The sequence below is a fragment of the Pinus tabuliformis genome, chromosome J (genome assembly GCF_031772625.1).
Source record: "Pinus tabuliformis cultivar Carrire ecotype Pingquan chromosome J, CPIR1, whole genome shotgun sequence".
NCBI classification, from domain to species: domain Eukaryota; kingdom Viridiplantae; phylum Streptophyta; class Pinopsida; order Pinales; family Pinaceae; genus Pinus; species Pinus tabuliformis.
Window position 1 is genome coordinate 144,543,479 of NC_142295.1, and position 19,066 is coordinate 144,562,544.

Here is a 19,066-nt window from a genome sequence, read left to right on the forward strand (position 1 = left end):
AAGGACTGGTGGGAAACCTACTGCGAGCAGAAGGATGAAAGTACTGGCTCACTATTTTTAGCCGCACCCACCTGGGATTTGTTCCGGGATGCCGTCAAGGAGCAGTACTACCCTGTTGGAAGCTATGAGGATGAATACATAAAGTGGACCACGCTGCGGCAGGGAAGGGACCAAGACGTCCCGGAGTTCACCAATCTTTTCCATACCCTTCGCACAAAGTTGGGTATCAAGGATTCGGAGCAACATTTGATACTCAAATACCGTGGCTGCCTGCACAAGTACATCCAGGAAGAAATACAATTCCTAAACATCCCCTCGCTCGGCGCAGCATACCGATATGCCGTCAAGGTCGAGCAGAAGTTGAAGCAAAAGAAGCGAGATTTTGGATCTGCGAATCCAAAGCAGGGGAAAGGTGCCCCGAAACCACAGAACAAAGGACAAAGCCAAGGCGGGACAGCCCAAGACAACTAGCCGAAGTTGCAAGCAAAGAACAGCACCGCGAAGCTGAGAAAGGACACTGGAAAATGGTGCGAGTTCCATAAGAGCTCCACTCACAACACAAGTGAGTGTCGGGCCAAGCAGTCACTGGTGGCTGAGCTAAAGGTTTCAGAATCAGATGCATGTTCCGACTCTGAGTCAGAACCCGATAAGGGGTATGAAAAAGGGAAGCAGATCATTGATGCGGATCCCAGCGCCACTGTTGCTACCGCAAAGATCCAGAAAAATGAACCTGAAGATCCAGAGGAGGAGGAGCGTCTCTTCCACTCTCAGATGTGGGTAAAGGGCTCCCCGATACAGTTCATTGTTGATAGCGGGAGTCAAAAGAACCTCATTTCGGCAGAGGTCGTGAAGCGGTTGGGCTTACCGACCACAGCACATCCACAACCATACACCATTGGGTGGCTGCACCAAGGACGAGATCTTCGCGTGAGCCAGCAGTGTCGCCTTCCATACAACATCAAGCCCTTCACGGATGAGGTATTGTGTGACATTGCCCCCCTTGAAGTTTGTGATGTATTACTAGGACAACCATACTTGTGGAAGCGACATGCTGTGTATGAATCAAGACCCCACGCTATTATTATTACATTGGGAAATAAGTTGTTCAGGATACCAGAGGTAGCACCACCTGTCGCCATCTCTTTGATTACTGCAAAACAATGCAGTAAGATCATTTCCAAAACCAGGAAATTTGTTTTCCTGATGATACGCCCTCAAGGAAAGAAGAAGACAGTGGCCGCGGCCTCCAGACGGGGTCCCTCTGCACGACAACTACAGATGGACAAGATTGTGGAGGAGTACGAGGACATCTTCACCTCTCTGGCAGGAGTTCCTCTGCACTGTCAAGTCAAGCACTCCATCGATCTGACCCCAAGTGCGCCGCTACCCAATGGACCAATTTATCGGCGCTCCATTCTGGAGAACAATGAAATCAAGAGGCAGATTCAGGAGCTCCTGCAGAAAGGTCACATCCGTCCGAGTTCATCGCCCTGTGGGAGCCCGATCGTGTTGGTACAGAAGAAGGATGGGACGTGGAGACTCTTTATTGACTATCGGGCGCTGAACAAGATCACTGTCCGTAATAGGTACCCGATCCCGCAGATTGATGACCTCCTAGACCAACTAAAGGGGGTAAAATATTTCAGCAAGATCGATCTGAAGTCAGGATATCACCAGGTACCAATCGAACCCTCTGATGTGTGGAAGACTGCCTTCAAATCCAAGGAGGGCCTCTTCGAATGGTTGGTCATGCCTTTCGGATTGACGAACGCTCCTGCAACCTTTATGAGGCTAATGGATGACATCTTGCGGCCATTCACCAACTCCTTTGTAGTAGTATACTTGGATGACATTCTAATCTTCAGCCAGAGTTGGGAAGAGCACCTCCACCACATCCGACAGGTTCTCCAAACACTGCGGCAACACAAGCTATGTGCCAATTTGGAGAAATGCACTTTTGGCATGACCTAGGTTCAGTATCTGGGATACATCATTGATGAACAGGGGGTGCATGTCGATCCAGCCAAGGTCCAAGTCATTCGGGATTGGCCCTCTCCAACCACTCTAACAGAGCTGCGCAGCTTTCCAGGTCTTGCCAACTTCTACCGCAGGTTTGTGTTGGGGTTTTCTCATATTTCTTGGCCCTTGAGTCAGGACACCAAGGGAGGGGCGAAAGCAAGATTCTTTTGGTCTGAATCTCAACAGAAGGCATTCATGGAGTTGAAGGATCGCCTCTGCACGGCACCAGTGCTCGCGTTACCAGATTTACAACAACCATTTGATGTCGAGACAGATGCCTCTGACTATGCTATTGGGGCAGTCCTTACTCAACATGGACACCCAGTGGCATATCACAGTGAAACACTTTCAGACACAGTCCGGAAGTACCCCACTTATGATAAAGAGATGTGTTCCATTGTACAGGCCTGCCGACAATGGAAGCATTACATTTTGGGGAAGGAAACGGTCATCCACACAGACCACCGACCCCTGCAGTTCATATAGACCCAAGGGAAATTGCAGAATGATCGCCATCAGAAGTGGTCTACATACCTGCAACAGTTCCACTTGAATATCAAGTATAAGAAGGGCAGCACCAATAATGTTGCAGATTGCCTCATTCGACCACCAATCATGGCGTTAACCACCGTGCTCAACTCTTGTGGGCACGAGACTTCTGATTGGCCACTTCTCTATAAGAGCGACCCAGAATTTGGCCACACATACCAGACACTCTTGGAGGGTCGGCGTGTTGCAGATTTTCACCTCCAGGATCCCTATTATGCCACCTCGGTCACCTTTGTGTTCCTTCAAGCGAGCGTGCCAAGATGATTTGGGAAGCACACTACAGTCGGGCTGCTGGGCATTTCGGGGTCGAGAAAACAGTGGCAGTACTGCAAAATTATTTCTATTGGCCGAATCTTCGACAGGATGTTGGGAAGTACATCAGATCATGTACTGTCTGTGCCATTGCCAAACCGACCATTAAGAAGCACGGCCTCTATACCCCGTTGCCTACCCCTAGTCGACCTTGGGAATCCATCTCCATGGATTACATGTCAGGCCTTCCTTCCACTAAGCATGGAAATGACTGTGTTTTTGTGGTCGTCGACAGGTTCTCGAAGATGGCCATTATGGTGGCCTGCAAGAAGAATATCACAGCAGAAGCCACTGCTAAACTCTTCTTTGAACGAGTGTGGGTGCACTTTGGGATCCCACAGTCTATCATCTCAGATCGGGACAGTCGGTTTCTCAGCACATTTTGGTCCAGTCTCTGGTCAATGCTGGACACCAAACTCACGAGTCCACAGCCTTCCATCCTCAAACTGATGGCCAGACAGAGGTTGTCAATAGGATGATCGTGCACATTCTGCGCATGTATAACTCAAAGCATCCACGCACATGGGACGAGAGCCTCCCCTATGTTCAGCACAGCTACAACAGAGCTCTTCACAGCTCCACTGGCCATAGCCCTTTTCAGGTGGGTTTGGGATTCCAGCCATTATGCCCCATTGATGTGGCCATGCCACTTGCAGCTACTCACATGAATTCAGCTCATGTCCAGTCCGAAACAGATAAGGCCACTAGCTTCATTGAGCGCATCCAACAATACGCCAGTAGGTCCATGACATTCTTGAGAAATCAAATGCCAAGTACAAGCAGCGACATGATCAACATCGGGTGCCACACAAGTTTCAGGTGGGCGACAAAGTCTAGTTGCATTTGCAAAAGGAACGCCTTACTGGAGCCTATCGGAAATTGAGACCACTCCGATATGGTCCTTACACCATTACTAAGGCTATGGGAGACAATGCATTTGAGCTCAGCATTCCCCCATTCCTTGGCCTGCACCCAGTGTTCAATGTGGACCGCCTTCGGCCATACTTTCCACCATTGCTAGACACATCCGACATTGCAGAACAGCTCAAACCCACAGAATTAAATCCAGATTGCATGGAACAAGCTGCAACTGATCGGATCATGGACACACAGATCAAGAACACTCGCCAACAGAATATCCAACTGTATCGAGTTGTCAAAGCAGGCCAACTCCTTCAGCAGGGCAAGTGGCTCACCAGGGAACAAGTTCAACAAAAGTTTCCTCATCTCATGGAGGAGCTCAACGCAATGGGGACCATTTCTTCCTAAGGGGGGAGGAATGATCCAGGTGGATATTGGTGGCCACCTGCCAAGTCCACCTGGACCCCCACCATTGTCCTTCTCAGCATTTTTAGTTTCCTTAATTGTAGCACAACTTACTATTTTTAGCAGTTTTTCGGGTCCTGAACTTCCGAAGCCGTTTTGAGGCCCTAAACGAGCTATTGTATGCATCAAACGGAGATCACATGGCAAAGTTACGACCCCGGGAAGTTGATGTACCAATTTACCCCAAACGGGGCTCACAGTTTGGCGTTTCATCTCCTAGGGTTAGGTTTTGGAATGTTAAGGGTTTTTCATTGTTTCTCAACAATAAATAGGCCTTCGAGCCTCATTGTAACACAGTTCAGAGGCATGTAGCCATCACATCTCTTCTCAGAGATAAGCTACCATCGCCCTAGCTGGTTTATTTCCATTTCTGGTTGTAAGCATATTTCAGTATTTTCCATTAATGAAATGACGTATTATTTCCGCTGCATCTTTGTGTATATGGTTATCTCTGTAATTTGTTGCGTTCCTATTTAAATCCGGATCAATGGTCAGGCCTGAATATGACATTCTTGACGCTCCTTCCTAAGAAGGGTGCGACACTAGACTCGAGTGGTTTTCATCCTATTGCGCTGTGTAATGTCATCTACAAGATTCTCTCACGAATCTCAGTACATCGGCTCAAACCTCGATTAAAAATAATCATTATTCTGGAGCAGTTAGGCTTTGTAGAAGGACATCAAATCATGGACAGGATCCTGGTAGCTCATGAGGTAGTACACTTGTTGACCTCTTCTGAGACCCTAGGTATGCTCCTTAAATTAGATATTTCAAAAGCTTATGATCAGTTGAATTTGGATTATTTTTTTTCCATGCTTGTTGTGTTTGGGTTTCCCCCCTCTTGGATGAGGTGGATCGAGTCAATCATTTCGACCTCATTCTTCTCCATTTTGGTGAACAGAGCACCCTCTCAGACCTTTCAAGGTTCTAGCGGGCTAAGGAAAGGTGACCCCGTTGCTCCATTCCTCTTTATCATTGTTACAAAAGGTTTTGGAAGGTTAATCAAGATGACAGGTAAATCACGTAGCCTCACGGATAACAGGATCTTGCAAGAAGCACCTTCTCTCACCCATCAACAATTTTTTGATGACAATATGCTCTATGGGAAACCCACCTTAAAAGAGGATAAGCATCTAGGATCTATATTGGAGATTTTCCAGCAGGCTTTTGGTACAAAGGTCAATGGAGATAAATCAAATATATTATTTTTCAACACTCATCCTTGAGTGTAAACCCATCTGTCAAGAAGTCTCGAATTCAAGATAGGCTCGCTCCCTAGCACCTACCTTCGAGTCCCTTTGGTGTGAAATTCTATGAAGGTATCCCACTGGAAGGAGTTGTAGTCCCACATTGATAAAAAGCTCTCTAGTTGGACCTTCAAGGTTCTGAACTTGGCAGGATGACTTTTTCTCTTGAGGGCAGTCCTATAGGCCATTCCCATCTATCGATTATCAGCCCTTTCAGCCCCTAAGAGCATTTATAAGGATCTAAAGGCCAAATTTAGGAAATTCCTTTGGGTTGGCCCATAAATTAGTTGCAAATGGGCCTTAGTGGCTTGGGATAAGTTATGCAAACCAAAGATCCATGGAGGCCTAGGGCTGAAATATCTAAAGCTATTATCTCAAATCCTCAATGCAAAGGTTTGGACGGGTTGGGTGCAAGGTTATTAAGAGGTATGGAATAAAATATGGGCCAAAAAATATATGGTAGAAGGTTGTTTGGACCCACTGCAAAACCATCAAACCTTACCAAATGGATCCTTGATCTAGAATCAAGCAAAGGCTCAACAGGGCATCATACGATATCATGGGTTATGAGAAGTCAGGAATGGACACATGGACAAATTTTGGGATGAGAGCTAGATGGAGAACCCTAGATTTGATCAAAACCTTGATCTTTCCGATCTATAAGTATTCACCTCTCAGTTGGGCACGGATTGTGTTAAGAAATTTTGGAGAGACTCCCCCTTGGGGAAAAATGGAGAGAGTGGAAATCTTCAATCGATTTTTCGGTCCACAATACCCCTCTGGATTGGGAAGAATTGACTTTGATCCTCTGACAACGACCTATTCTTAATAATTGTGAACCTGATAAATTGAGATGGGGTCATTGATCGGCAAGAATGTTCACCCTCAAGGAAGACTACTCAATTTTATCTTCATTGGGTGATCCGGAACTGGACCTGCTGTGGAAAAGGATTTGGTACTCAAGATTATGTCCAAAAGTCACGTCCTTCCTATGGTTAACGAATCATGGCAAGTTACTCACATGAGATAAAATCCAGAAAAAAGGCTTCACAGGCCCATCCTAATGCCCTTTACGCTACAACGAGGAGGAACCAACTAACCACCTTTTAAACTTTTGCCCCAAGGCATTGGAAATATACGACCAACATGAAGCAGTATTCAGTGCATCTGACCGGTCAGCCAAAAATTTATGAGAATCCTTGGAAGACTGAAGATGGAATCTCTTCAAAAACCCCATTGTTAATAGAACATGGTGCCTCTAACAGGGTTTTGTCCTCTGGAATATATGGAAATATAGAAACATAGCAGTTTTCAACTCATAAGCCTTTCAGGCCTTAAATGTATGGAACACCATCCTTTAGAACATCAAATAAAATTTGGCTATCTCACATTGGACTGAGCACGACTAGAAAGTAGAGGGGCATGAGCACACAATTTTTGCAAACCTTGATCTCCACAGGGAATCCGTGGATTGTGAGCCATGTCGTTGCCCCCTAGCGCAAGTCACTTCATCTAGAGTGTTCACATGTCATCCTCTGGGTTTCCTCAAACTCAACTTTAATGGGGCCTCGAAGGGCAACCCAAGGCTGACTAGCCATAGGGGGATAATTCGCAATGACATGAGGCAAGTAGTCAACTTCTATGCAATATCATGTGGCAGTACCACTAACAATGTGGAGGAGTATATGGCCTTGGAAAGGGGACTCTATGTAGCTATGGATATGGGCATCTCCAAGCTTCAAGTCACAAGAGACTCTCAGAAAAAAATAACTATGCTTCAAAGCCTTATCAACAGATAGTCCCTGGAGAAAGTCATCAAAAGATGGTGGTTTGAGCTAATAGATGATCATAGCCATTCCCATCTCTCCTCCTTTGATTATGTAATCACAGAACATTTTGACCAGGAAGGAAATAAGGAAATGAATAATTTAGTTAATTGGGACAGTGATCACTAGGGCGAAGGTCTTCTACCAGATTGGTCCCCCCTTGAGTAGAGTACCCACCTAACTAATCTATGTCGGATAGTGGAAAAGGAAGAGGTATGACCGATTGGGGTGAGATCCGAGGACCACAAGGCTCCTCGTGGCCCATGGCAGTGGTCATGTGGCAAGTAGAAGGGGGACTAGCCCCTCAGTACCCTCACTTCATTAAGCGATCACAGGTGAGTAATGCCGAGTGTGTGAAACAACCTAGTGCCTTGTCGAGTGTGCAAGGAGATGTTATAAGGAAGAAAAAGGGTAATTTGAACAACAATCGTGTTGTGGTGGTGGTTCAACTTCATATGTCTGATTCGTTTTATGCACACGACCAAAGGAAAAGGAGTCTGGCCTTTTGGTTTCGGAGGAATTGGAAGCATTTTCTCTATAGTTCGAGCAAGGCTATCTCGTGCTCTACCTGTCCCTGGAAGGGTTCCCCAAGATTTTATGGTTTGTTCTAGTGTGGATTGAGGTAACAATAACGGCCTAAATTTTTTGGTTCAATTTGAATTTGGAAGGTGTGGAACTCTAGTTCTCTGGTGGGTGTAGAAAGTGGGTGCACATGGTAAGTCTTTGGTGGGTTGAGTGGAGCCACAACATGTGGCTCTTGTGGTTTTCGGTACATACCATGGGAAGGAGAGCTACTCTCCTACAATTCATTGGGTTTGAGTGTCGAAGTATTCAATGAGAAGGGTGTTGGTGTGCTTTGGTTGGAGTGGGGTTCATCTGGACCACTCTGAGCCTAGAATTCAACCACCTTGGCACTCTATCTAGCCACTTCTGTGGTGGAATCAATCAGTGGAGTGGAAAATGGTGTTGGGAAGCAATGTTCTACTTCAGGAGAGGTATTGGCAGTTCACATTCTTGCTCCGGTGATAGGTAGGTTTGGCTTTTAGAGAGGAGAAAGTGGTGGTTCATAGCCGAGCTCACCTAGTTAGTGGGTGGCCGCTTCGACTTTCTTGTTTGTAGTGACTATTATGGTATCGTAGACCCCTTCAGGATGAGGCCATCCCCGTGGTATGGTCAATCATCACTTCCTTCAAAGCATAGGCCAACGGGATGTAAAGACTCGGAATTGTCCAACCCACCAGTGAATTCGGGGCAGGAGGGCATTGGGTCGAGTCAGGGAGGAAAGGTTGTAGGAAATTCCAGGCGGCCGACTGATGGTGCGCGAGGGGGACGCGGAGGTGGAAAAAAAGCAAAAAGGAAAGGCATGCAACCTCCATAGGCTCAGAGGTGAGGAGGAATGAAGCGTGGTGCGAAGAGGAACCATGGGTTTGGCAGTTACTTCGAAACCAACCTGCAGGAAATTCAACGTTGTTGCCTAGAAAATTTTCGAGAATTAATCTAGCCTTTACTATATCGGATGGAAGTAGTTGAGATAATTAGAAAGGAGGAGCATATAGAGCTGGTAGCCACCTTGGACAGAATGCACCACTTCCAGTCCTAGGTTTGCAAGTGAGTGGTGGCGGTGCTTTGGCGTGGCTAGAACCTACTCTCCAAAAAGGTTGAAAAGGTTGAGTGATAGATGGCTCACTTCGAAGGGCATGTCCAATGTGCCTTCCACCCACCGCCTCCTCTAGGAACAACCCCAAATAACCTAGCTTCCATCACTTTTGATGAATAACATGATCGTAGGTGCCCTCTTGGTATTACCTTTTTTTGGAGTCACTGGCCCTCTCAGGTTGGGACTATGTCTCTAACATCCTTTTTGTATTTTTGTCACCTCTTGTATACAGTGGTCAACAAACCTAGTCGGGGTGAGACCACCTGTTTTTGAAAACCTCAAATGTATATATTTCATACCAATTAAATAAAATATTAATTTACATATATATATATATATATATATATATTTATATTATTTTGAATTTATTTAATAACATTATAATCTATTTTTAAATAAAAAATTTTCATTTTATTTTCTTCTTTATTATTATATTATAAATTTCACTTAATTCAAAAATATTATATGCTGCTCATAACAAAGGATAACAATATCAATACTTTTTATATTACCATATAGCATAAATATTTTATATTTTATTATCTTAAAATTTTTCAATAAAATTATAATATTTTTTTGTATTATTATATTATAGATTTTACTTAATCCATAAAATTCAATTTTTTTTAATACACATTGATCTTGTGTAATTGTGAAAATCAAGCATTAAAATTTTTTCCAATTAATTATTTATTTTTAACTAATTTTTTTTTTTTTTTTTTATTTTTTTTATAAAAAAAAAATTAACAATTCCTTATTATAAACAATATTGAATAATAATACATTAATACTATCTCAAATTTTGAAAATTATAAATACATTGAAGATGCCTGTACACACTTTCACATTTTTACCCATATTAGAAATTAACAATTATGAAAATAAATTATCATCACCCATTATTGAAACCAAAATTTACACCATCAAGACACATAAATTGGAAATTTAATATAAACCATCATTTTATTTATATAACATTGATATAAAACATGTAATCAATTTTTATTTTTATTATTTATTTTTATGTATATGTAGTCGTTCGACCCTGGACAGTTAAATAGGTTGGGTAAATTTTTTTTATATATATTTCCATTACATTACATGTTTTGCAATATCTAGTGGTTGGTGCTAAAATCCAACAAGTCTATTTAAGAGCACCCAGAAAGGTTTTTCTTGTAAAATATTAAATTAATTATGTAGTCACGTGTGGTTATTTTGAGTTTTTAGAGTTATTATTTGTCGAAATGACTTTCGGAAGAAACTACATTATCAAGATTCAAAGACAAATGTAAATATAGGGGTTTGATGCTCTTTGGACTTGTATTTGATGTTCAAAATCTCTTAGGTTCATTTCGAAGGTCTATGAGCATGGTGTGTTTTTTTTTTTATACATGTAGTAAACAAGTTCCAAGAAGGAGTTTGAATGACTAGATTGAAGAAATAGCTAAAGAGGAGCATGGAAAATAGTATGAAATCTAATAAGAGTGATTTTTTGTTAGTAACCGTGATTATGATAGTGATATTGATCGTAGGTTGTAGTTACAATGACTGTGTTAGTGACAATTTATGCAGGTTGTTACGATGACAATAGATTGCATATTATGATATTCATTCTAATCCAATAATATGTGATAATAGTGGATCCAATTTGAAATGAGATGAAATAGAGGTCCACAAGGAAGTTGAAGAAGGAGGTTAGTGCCTCAATCAGGTTGTAGCCTACAGCAAGTGGCAACATCCAATTTTGAGTGTAGTTTACTCTAGTAGGTTGGGGCTTGCAAATTGATGTAAAGAATTGAATATTAGGAATAAGAAGATTGGTGGTTTTCTCTTGTATGGGTTTCCACCTAAAAATTTGTTTCTCCTTATGATTTGATAATTTCTTGTGTTGTAGATTGCTTCTTGATATTTTACTAATATGATGATGCATTGATATAGTTGACGATATAATTCTTACGATTCATTGTTATATGGCTTTTTTATTAAAAAAAAGGTGTAAACTTGTAAAATTGATCTCACATTGATTCACCCTTCCTCTAAGTGTGACCTTTGGGCCGAAAAGTGGTATCAAAGTTAAAAGTCTTTAGCTCCAAACACACTAAGGTCACGCTGGGAGGATAGTATTGGACGAATGAAAGTCAACGCTCCTTGCATGTTTCATGACATGTGCCTAACCACCTCGAGAGGATCTATTAACTTTGGCGATGCATCCATTTACTAACACTTGTGAGTTTTTTTCTTATGACAACCATGATTCCAACAACACCCTACTCCTCTTGCATGCAATTCAAAGTCTTAATATAATCAATATTTTTTCTCAGTTTTCAAAAAAACCTACTTCTTCTCAAGTTTCAATGCTACATATAAATGAAGTTTTTCCTTGATGAATCCTCTTAGGAATAACCTCACTAAGAATGTGGCTAGGGGAAATGTCTTTATTTCCTCTTCCAATATTACTTCTTTTAGAGTTTGGATTGGTCTTTCCAAAAATATTTATAGCAAGATCATGGCTTGCAAGCTAGCTTTCATTCTAGCTCTTCAAAAGGCGATCACACAACTTCAATTTTTTGGTAATTCCATTCTAGTTTTTCAATGATGAAAGGATATTGTATGCTCAAAAACTTCTTATTTAAACTATAGTTTTAGGAAATTAGGAATTTACTATGAAATTTCGCTTAGATCTCTTTTGTTCATCTATAGAGAGACCAAAACACTAAAGTTGAGAAGTTGTCTAAGTTATTGTTGGAGTTGAAAGAACTATAACCTAGGGGATCTTTGAATCTAAATAAGGATAGTTTTTTTTTTCTCTTTTATGAATCCTGAATTTAAATTCCTTACTATTTCACATACTTTAGCTATATGGTTGTTTAAACATATTTGTTGTTAGAAATTTTGGGTATATGTATTAAATTTTGTGATTCTATAGAAAGCACAATTTATGAATATTTAGAACTATGTTCACATAAAGTTTTTGATGTCAAAATATAAGATAGCTTTTCTATATAAATGCAATATCTTAAGAATATTTTTTTAGAATGGGTGTATAGCCACTTATGTAAATTATTTTTATCGAGGTATCAAATACCTATTATTATATACTTATATATTGTTGTTACCTCCGTAAAATAGCTTTATTTTTCTTCAAAACAACGATAATCATATAGTGGAAGGAACTTAGCTCAAGTGGTATGGGACACATTTGGTGTCCTCAACTACGCAGGCTCAAGTCTCCAAGGTGGCCTTAGGGGCATTTATGAAATTGTTGTAAAATAGTGGTAGAAGATGAAGTTACATAAAAAAAAGAAGAATAAGAAAACAATCATAATCTACAATTTTATTTATTTATTTATTTATTTTTGTTTAAGTAACAACTTGCTATGGAAAATTAATAGTTGAAGAAAATTACTTTGCAAATGACATTATCGTGATCCCTGTGTCATATTCCTTCTCTGCACCCTCTAAAGTCATCCCTACACCTTGACATCATCGCCAGTTTGAGAAGGCTTACAATGAGTGGATCCCCCTCCTTCAAATATGTTCTCACCAGCACATTTTGCCCCTCTACTGCCCTTGTGTCGAGCTCTGGCCAGCATAAAGGAAACCAACCAGAACAATCAGTCCTAGGTTCCCAATGGCAGTCGTGTATGAGACATCGCTGCTTACCAAAGGTGACCAAGAACGCTAAAGTGGTGATCCCCAACAGTTGTCTGGAACAATCCTGCTAGTTCACGCAGGATCATGAAATCATATGTAAATCCATTAGTATTTGGCCTAGAGAAGCTGATATTCTAGGTTGGATCCAACTTAAATGGAAACCAAAAGCCCTGTTTTATCTTCGGCTACGTGAAAAAGGTTTCTTCAGAGTCATCTTTAATGATCTAGAAGATTGGAAGTGAATCCTGGACAATGGCCCTTATTTCAAGAATAATGGAAGTCTTTTCATGAGACACTCGGAACCTTGTTATGACCCAGAGAAGGAATAATTATTAGCTGTTCTAAAATGGGTTCAGATGTATTCTCTCCCAGAGGACATTTTGGAGCTCAATATCCTCGAATTAATTAGAAATTATATAAGATACTTTGTCTAAGTCTCTGAGATCACACTACGTAGAAGATTTTCCTCGTATGCTCGAATTTATGTGTATATGAACATTTCCCATCCTCTCCTATAATTTGTGGAAATAGAATACCAAGATGAGATCTGGTCCCAGCCATTGGACTATGAGCACACCTCGTTTAGGTGTAGGCTTTGGAATGAGTACAAACACTTATTTTGGGATTGCCCGCAACAAGCACTAGCTCCAGTAGTAACTCCCCCCTCGAACAACTTCTAGGAAGTTCAGCAAGGACATCCCCCAATAAGAAAATCTTCCCCGTCTTCCATCCTGACAAACACTTCGCATGAAACTCCAAGTTGAGTGGTTGAACCATTGCAAATGACCCCCAACTGCCCCTCAAGAAGCAATTAAGCGACCTTTCTTGGCCCAACAGGAAATTGTTTTTCTATCTTAGCAGATCTATTAGATCGGGACATGACGGCTGCATCTGGAGTTGCACCCCCAACTCGAGAATCAATTGAAATAGAGTAGGGTGTAAAAAACTCCGAAAGCAAACAACCAAACAAATGGAAAACCCCAAAGGTTTAAGCCAACAGTAAGGAAATTCAGCAAGTCCTCGCCTAGGTTTGGAAATCTTTGAAACACGATGTGAAACTGGATCAGCTCAACTTGGATGAGCGAGTAATGGTTGCCTATCTCTGAAGTTGGGAAAAATATGCAGCAAGGGATATCACTCAAGATGATCTTGACCAATTCCACCAAATCTACAAGGGCTGGGAGAAATGCCAAGCTCTGGTGAAACCTTTTCCTCAAAGGACTCCTGTCATCAGGGAATAAGATACACCCATGCAAGGGACAGAGCCTAGCTCTAGTGCCCGGAAGAGGGGCAGAAGGCCAACCCATGACATCATATGGGAAGCAAGGGAAATATTTATTAACTCAGGAAAAACCAATGTCCTGACAAAGTATTACCAATGGTCTCTCCACTCCCCCCTCAATGAAGTTTATAACATGGAATATAAGAGGCTTCAACTGTAAACTAAATTTGAGGTACCTTAAATATTGAATCCAAGTAAAGAAACTGGATCTAGTAATCCTATCGAAAATGAAAGTGATGCAAGAGAAACTCAAGGAAATTATTAGCAAAAGTTGGTAAGTGGTAGAGTGTATGGATTTTGATGCCAGGGGTAGTGCAGTGGGTCTGGATATCTTGTGGGACCCTTGATCTATTTCCTTCGAGTAATAGAACTCCAATCCCCACACTCTTTCAGGAAAATTTGAATGCATTGGCTCATCAAACAAGATCTGGTTGACTGGGGTCTACAGACCCATGTTCCCAAGGATGAAAGCAGGTTTTCTCCATAGTCTTCGATACCTCAAGGAGCTTATGGAGGAAACCAACTAAATAGTGGTTGGGGACTTCAATCTTATCAAGGACCTGGGTGAGAATAAGGGCAACATTCAGCACCTGGATCTAATCTCTTAGGATTTTCAAGCCACCATCTAAGATATGGAAATGAAAGAAATTGACTTCAACAACAACTCCTTCACCTAGAACAATCAACACAGTGGTAAGTATCAGATACCCACAAAACTCTATCGTTTTGTTCTTTCAGATAATATCCTCCATCAGAACCTATCTTTTTAAGCTAATATTCTCATGTGCCTTGGATCAAACCATTGGTTGATTTGTCTAGATAATGATCTATGCATGGGTCCCTGGAATCAACCATTCCATTTTGAAGCTTTCTCACTTGAAAACCCAGAATTATTGGATAAAATGGAGGACTAGTGGAAAGCAATAAGGGTAACTAGTCGCAACCCAATGGAAAAGTTTTAACTAAAGCTAAAGGAAATAAAAGGAAAAATCAAAGAATGGACAAAAACGGACTTTGGCAATATTCACCAAGAAAAGAAGAGACTCAAAGATGAAATGTCATTTCTCCAGCAGCCCATCATCTTAGAAGGGAGATATGATGACCTCATAGCCCAGGAAGGTCATCCCTTAAATGACTTAGAGAAGCGGAGGAAAGAAGATATTTTGTGGAAACAAAACTCGAGGGTTCAGTGGCTCAGATAGGGTGAGGGAAACATGAAATACTTCCATCGAACCATGTTAAACACTGCCAGTTCAATTGTATTTTCTCCCTTAATAGCTTAGATGACTGATAGCTAGTGTAACATGAGGAAATTTATAATGAACGGATAACTCATTTCCAGACCTTGTTAACCAAAACAAACATGGACAGGAGGGAGGCAATCTCTAGGATCTAGCAACATATTCCTAAATTAATAATGGAAAATCAAAACGGTGCTCTTATGTGAGAAATCTCCTTACCAGAAGTGGAGGAAGTGGTAAATGCTCTCTCGTCAAGTAAATTCCCAAGTGCAGGATTGATTCACCTCTGAGTACTTTAAATCCGGTACAAAATTCCTGTGAAGAGAGATTCTGGAACTAGTATAGTATTTCCAGCGCACTCAGTGGCTATGGTTAGGTGTCAATGTGACATTCTTGACGCTCCTTCTTAAGAAGGGTGTGGCATTGGACTCAAGTTGTTTTTCTCCTATTGCATTGTGCAATGTCATCTACAAGATTATCTTAGGAATCTTAGTACATCGGATCAAATCTCTGTTAAAAATAATCGTTGTTCCAGAGAAGTTAGGCTTTGTAGAAGAACAACAAATCATGGACAGGATCCTAGTAGTGCATGAGGTAGTACACTTTCCGATCTCTTCTTGGACCCTAGGTATGCTCATTAAATTAGATCTTTCAAAAGCTTATGATCGGTTGAACTGGGATTATAATTTATCCATGCTTGCTGCATTTGGGTTTTCCCCCACTTGGATTAGCTTGGATCCAGTCAATGGTTTTGACCCCGTTCTTCTCCATTTTGGTAAACAAAGTGCCCTCTCGTACCTTTCAAGGGTCGAGGGGCCTAATGAAAGGTGACCCCATTTCTCCATTCCTATTTATCATTTTTGAAGAAGGTTTTGGAAGGTTAATCAAGATGACAGCTAAATCACATAGCCTCACAGATATTAGGATCTCAAAAGAAGCTCCTTCTCTCACCCACCAACAATTTTTTGATGACAATATGCTCTATGGTAAACCCACCTTAAAAGAGGCTAAGCATCTAGGATCTATCTTGGAGCTTTTCCAACAGGCTTCTGGTACCCAGGTTAACGACAATAAATCAAATATATTATTTTTCAACACTCATCCTCGAGTGTAAACCCATCTGGAAAGAAATCTCAAATTCAAGATAGGTTTGCTCCCTAGCACCTACCTTGGAGTCCCTTTGGTGTGAAATTCGATGAAGGTCTCCCACTAGAAGGAATTGTTGTCCCACATTGATAAAAAGCTCTCTAGTTGGACCTTCAGGGTTCTGAACTTGGCAGGATGACTTGATCTCTTGAGGGAAGTCTTGCAAGCCATTCCCATCTAACAGATATTATCCCTTTCAGCCCCTAAGAGAATTTATAAGGAGCTAACCGCCAAATTTAGAAAATTACTGTGGTCTGGCCCATAGATCGGTCGCAACTGGGCCCTAGTGGCTTGCAATAAGTTATGTAAACAAAAGATCCATGGAAGCCTAGGGCTGAAAGATCCAGAGCTATTATCTCAAGTCCTCAGTGCAAAGGTTTCGTGGCATTGGGTGCAAGGTTGTTAAGAGATATGGAAGCAAATATGGGCCACCAAATATACGGTAGAAGGTTGGTAGGACCCGTTGCAGAACCATAAATACCTACTAAATGGATCCTCGATTTGGAACGAGGAAAGGCTCAGCAGGGCATCATACGAGATTATGGGTTATGGGAACTCAAGAATGGACGTAGGGCTAAATTTTGGGATGAGAGAGGGATGCAAGATCCTATATTGGGTCGAAACCCTAATCTCACCGATCTCTAGGTATTCAACTCTTAGTTGGGCATGAATCGTGACAAGGACTTCTAGAGAGACTCTCCCCTTGGGGAAAAATGGAGAGAGTGGAAATATTCAATTAATTTGTTGGTCCACAATCCACCTCTAGACTGGGAAGTGCTCACATTGATCCTTTGACACTGACCTATTCTTAATATTAGAAAACTTGATAAATTCAGATGGGGTCATCAATCGGAAGGAATGTTCACCCTCAAGGAAGACTACTCAATTTTATCTTCATTAGGTGATCAGGAACTAGACCCACTGTGGAAAACGGTTTGGTACTCAAGATTATGTCCAAAAGTTGTGTTCTTCCTACGGTTAATGAGTCATGGCAAGCAAATCATGTGGGATAAAATCTAGAGAAAAGGCTTCATGGGCCCGTCCTTATGCCATTTATGCTACAACGAGGAGGAAATGGCTAACCACCTTTTAAACCTCTACCTCAACGTAGTGGAAATATATGACTAACGCGAAGTGATATTCAATGCATCTGACCGATTAGCCAAAAATTTATGAGAATCCTTGGAAGACTCAATATGAAATCTCTTCAAAAACCCCATTGTTAATAGAGTGTGTTTCCTCTCACAGGGTTTTCTCCTCTGCAATATATGGAAAGCTAGAAATGTAGCAGTTTTCAACTCATAAGCCTTTCAAGCCTTAAATGTATGGAAAATCACCCTTCAGAACATCAACGAAACTCTGGCTATCTCACATTGGACTGAGGACAACTAGAAAGCAGAGGGGCATGAGTGCACCTTTTATGTGAACCTTCATCTTCACAGAGAATCCATGGATTGTGAGCCATGTCGCCGCCCCCCTGTGCAAGTTACTTCATTTGAGTGTTCAAATGTCATCCTCTGGGTTTCTTCAAACTCAAATTTGATGGGGCCTCAAAGGGCAACCCAGGATCATGGGGAAAGTAGTCAAGTTCTATGCAACATCATGTGGTAGTGCCACTAACAATGTGGCGGGGTATATGCCCTTGGAAAGGGAATTCCACGTAGCTACGGATATGGGGGTCTCCAAGCTTCAAGTCACAAGAGACTCTCAAATAGCAATAACTATGCTTCAAAGCCTTATTAATGGATCTTCCCCAGAGAAAGTCATCAAAAGATGGCGGGTGGCTAATTCACAATGACACAGGGCAAGTATTCAAGTTCTATGCAACATCATGTTGTAGTACCACTAACAATGTGGTAGAGTATATGGCCTTGGAAATGGGACTCCACGTAGCTACGGATATGGGGGTCTCCAAGCTTCAAGTCACAGGAGACTCTCAGATAGAAATTACTATGCTTCAAAGCCTTACTAATGGATCTTCACCGGAGAAAGTCATCACAAGATGATGGTTGGAGCTAATAGGAGAGCATATCCATTCTCGTCTCTCCTCCTTTGATTATATAATCACAGAACATGTTGACTGAGAAGGAAATAAGGAAGTGAATAATCTAGTTAATTAGGGCAGTGATCACCAGGGCCAAGAACTTCTACAAGACTGATCACCCCTAGAGCAGAGTACCCACCTAACTAATATATGTCAGAGAGTGGAAGAGGAAGAGGTTTCCTTGATTGGGGTGAGATCCCAAGACCGCGAGGCTCCTCGTGGCCCATGTCAATAGTCATGCGGCAAGTGGAAGGGGGGCCGACCCCTCAATCCCCTCACCTCATTAAGCAATCAGAGGTGAATAATGCGAAGCATGTGAGACAACCCAGTGCCTCGTCCAGTGTGGGAGGAGATGTTCTAAGGAAATGGATGAGTAATTTGAATGACAATCGTGTTGTGTGGTGGTTCAACTTCATATGTCTCATTCGTTTTATGCGTACCAGCAAAGGCAAAGGAGTCTGGCCTTTTGGTTTTGGAGGAATTGGAAGTGTTTTCTCTCTGGGTTCGAGCGAGGCTTTCTGGTCCTGTGCCTGTCCCTGGAAGGGTTCCTTGAGATTTTATGGTTTGGCGTAGTGTGGACTGACGTAACAATAACCACCCGAATTTTTTGGTTCAATTTGAATTTGGAAGGTGTGGAACTCTAGTTCTTTGGTGGGTGTAGAAAGTGGGTGCACAGGCGAAGTCTCTGGTGGTCTAAGTGGAGCCATAACGTGTGGCTCTTGTGGTTTTCAGTACATACCATGGGAAAGAGAACCACTCTCCT